The 3,585-nt window shown below is 37.1% G+C and overlaps 1 long non-coding RNA gene across 1 annotated transcript in view; it reads left to right on the top strand.

Moving 5' to 3' along the window:
* Window positions 1-2,967, top strand: part of LOC112145919 — a 44,318-nt gene extending 41,351 nt beyond the window's left edge. Inside the window, exons 3-4 of the long non-coding RNA XR_002919162.2 lie at window positions 911-968; window positions 2,396-2,967. This is a non-coding gene — a long non-coding RNA (uncharacterized LOC112145919). The remainder of the gene's footprint in view (window positions 1-910; window positions 969-2,395) is intronic.
* Window positions 2,968-3,585: the final 618 nt, after the last annotated feature.

The raw sequence follows: 3,585 nt of genomic DNA, 5'->3' as shown, positions 1-3,585 counted from the left end.
GACATCGGGGAAAAAAAATTAAAGTAAAAAAAAAAAAAAATACTAACTGGTGCGCACCACTTACTATCTGTTAGCAAGTGGTGCCCACCAGATAGTAAGTGGTGTGCACCAGATAGTATTTTTTTTTTTTTAACTTACATTTTTTTTTTCCAATGTCCCTGTAGGGGCTCCAAATGAAATTGCTGAAAAGTGAATTTTTGTGCACTGTCAGGAGTTTTAGTCAGTTTATCATTAAATGCAAATTAGCATTTAGGTTAATAAAAAAAATCAACAACTGCTAAAATTAATAAAAAAAAGGCAAATATTTTGGATTTTTCCAAAATTATCTGAGATCTCAGAAGTTTAGCTTAAACTTGAGGTACTTTTCTTCTATATTGTTTTTCTTTTCATAAACTTATCACACAAAACCTGTTTCTAAAACTAGAAAACATTATCAGTTAATTTCAAGTTCACGAGGTTGCGATGTTATTTTGCTTTAGACCGGAGTTAAGATTGATGACCTGTTTTCACAAAAAAGCCTATTTATTTCTTACTGTTCTGTATAGTTTAAGGAACACAAACTGTTGTCAAGGGACGACTCCATTCTATAAACTTTGAGCTTTTAATCTGTAATCTTTTAATCTTTTTTATCTGTAGAATTACCTTTTGCAGCTACAAAATGCCTGACATTTCTGTGTGATAATGCAAAGTGGTGGGCAAAGGAGTGCAAAAGCATTAGAATTAAGCAATCTAACATTTACCAAGATGATATCAAAAAATGGCAAATATTTTTGATTGTGGATCAGTAAACTTTCTTTTTTTTCCTATTGATTTGTTCATATATGTACACAATTTGCCTCTGTTTTTTCTTTATTTAACTACATGTGATTTTCATAAGTATTTCTAAGCGGTTTCCTTTTATCTTTTGCAGAACGTCAGTGCCATGGAGGGACTGAGTAATGGAAACATGATCTCAACAGGTTTAACAGGTAGGGATGATTTTCTAATGCCTTCATGGATTTTATGATCACATACATTGTCGGAAAGGAGATAGATGGAGGAAGAAAGTGATTTGCACATAAAGATAAGATCATGGTGGTTGCTCCAGACCTATGCCCATGTTTTTTTTTTTTTCTTTTTTCGCTTTTATGATTGTGTAACCCAAGTTGTGATAGTGGAGTTAAGAATGCAGGGGCACAGACGTATCACTTCCGTCAGGAGCCTCAGATCCCCTCAGTGGAGCTGAATGAAGATATGCTTTGATGGCCCACCACGGAGTCAGCGGCTTTCAAAGAAACCTGTTGATGGGACAGCGGGGCAGCCCTCAGACTGAATGAGAGCTACTGTATTGGTGGACCTCTCAGGGTGGTCGTGGCTACTCTTAGTGGAGGTCAAACAAGCTTAACCTTAACACGAGTAGTCATTTTCTTCAGATTTGAGTTGAGCATTATCTTCTTTTCCTCCTATCTGCCCTGGCGCTTTTTCTAAATGGCGAAAAAAACTGTGTGTGGATGGCAGGGTGCCAGCAGACAGGTACAGAAGATGTGCTGATGAGGAGGGCGATAAAGGCTGGCCAAGTTTTCAGCCTAAGGCACAGAAAGACGTTCATGGGCAGGCTGAGACTTCAAGGCAGGTTGGGACCTGGTTCAGTGTGCTGATGGTGCTCTGGCTGGGCTCCAAGGTGAAGAAACGTGGGAAGGGAAAAACCAGCGTGAAGGCCAAATGGAGGCCAGAAAATAAGGGAAAGGAGTGCTGTCAGAAGAAGAAACTGAAGAAGCAGATGTGTAAAAAAGACGATTGATAAATGGTGGAGTTGGTAGGCTGTGCTCTAGAAAGCGCTAGAGAAGGGGGCACAAAAGGAGGAATGGAAAACTGAGGTCATGTGCTGTAAGCTGGTGGAACGTGACTTCTCACAGGTAAAACACCTCAGATGTGCAGGCAAGCAGAAAGAAGATGAGACGTGGTGATGGATGACTACTTATCCTGTGACACATTGCTCCTTCCTGGGGCGAAGAATAGGCGAGACGGGCCGGTCCCACCACTTTGCTGGCATTACAACTGCAGGGTTAAATGGTTGGTGTGCGTGGGTGGACAATGCATTTCCCGTTTTTTGGATGGCTGCAGCAGCAAGCCCAGGTACTGCACGGTCTGGGTTGTCTGGAGGCCACCTACCTGCATTACCTCATAGTAAGACATGCTCCAAAGGAAACGAAAAACTTGCTGCAGTCAACACCTAGATCCCAAACTTGTTTTGCTGTTTTTGTGTATTTTTAAACACAGTAAAATTGTGTTTATATTGTTGTGCTTTTATCAGTGTTTTATGCTTTTAAGATTTGCATAAAAAAGTCAATGTTGATGTTTTAAGGAAGTTGTTTTTGGACTTTATTGCTCATTAGTTTTTGTATTATGTTTCTAGGATCACACTTACTCCTGGTTTGGACTATGGACCAACATCGATGCCTGCAGACGTTTGCTCCTGGCATGAGCTCCATAACTGACATTCTGGTTCTGAGAATCCCGTCAACCGTTGGAACTAATAAAAGCAAGGGCACAAACCCAGCAGAATTCTTTCATTTATTCAAACCCCGTAGAGCGGAACAAGGAATACGTTGAAAAAAAGCACACTGTCATCTGCGTATTGATTGACTTTTAATATAGTTTTATGTATTAGTATTATAACTTTTACAATTTTGTAAAAATAAAACTTAATGATTTGTGCAATAAATCTACTTGTAATCACTGGATGATTGCTCAATATGTGGAAATCTATCTTCAATCTCCTTCTAGAGTCACAAAGAAGTCATTGTCATCAATGTGTGTATACAGCACATGTAAACCAAAAACTCTCCTAATCCAGCTGCATATTTTTGTGACACATTGGCAGCTGTCATTAATGCTCATAATCATCTTGCCAAGTTTTGTATTGTGATTTACTGCTGCATGACTTCTGCTGTGTCTGTAAAACTTTTACAGTAATAAAAAAAAAAAGTTCTCAACCAGTTCTTGGTTTGTTTACTTGTTGCAGCAAGATGTTTATTGTAATTACAGCTGAAATACTTTTAGTTTCATGTTTTTTTCGTTAATTTATATTTTTACAATGTTTTTTGAAGTGGTTCTTGTGTGGGTTGGTGTACTTGCTTTAAAGTACAATCAAAATCACTCATCGCAAAAACATATTAAAGATTTTGACAATGTAGAAAGTCAAACTAATAATAAGAAATAAAAATTACATTTGAGAAATTTAACAAAATTCCATAAACCAAAACATAAAAAAAGAAAAACATAATAATTTCTAGAAATCACAAATGTTAAAAAAAAAAGCAAAATAATAAAAAAAAAACAGAGTGAAGAACTATGGGACATCACTGAGGCAATGATTACATTTGAGTTTTGAAGAAGAGGGGAAAGGGGATTTTTTTTTCACAAATTGTAAAGTTCTGTGAGGAATCCAAACTTTTTCAGTTGCTATGGCCATAAGTTTAACCCTAGAACACTTATGCTATAAAAGTTACACGATCACTTTTGCCGGTTAACTTTTATCTGATATATGTCCAATAAAAAGTAAAAAATAGATCAAAATATGACAACACATGATAAAGTAGAGTA

Source organism: Oryzias melastigma, linkage group LG8 (assembly GCF_002922805.2).
Source record: "Oryzias melastigma strain HK-1 linkage group LG8, ASM292280v2, whole genome shotgun sequence".
NCBI lineage: Eukaryota > Metazoa > Chordata > Actinopteri > Beloniformes > Adrianichthyidae > Oryzias > Oryzias melastigma.
Note: the sequence above shows the minus strand (reverse complement) of the source record. Positions and strands in the feature narration are given on the sequence as shown.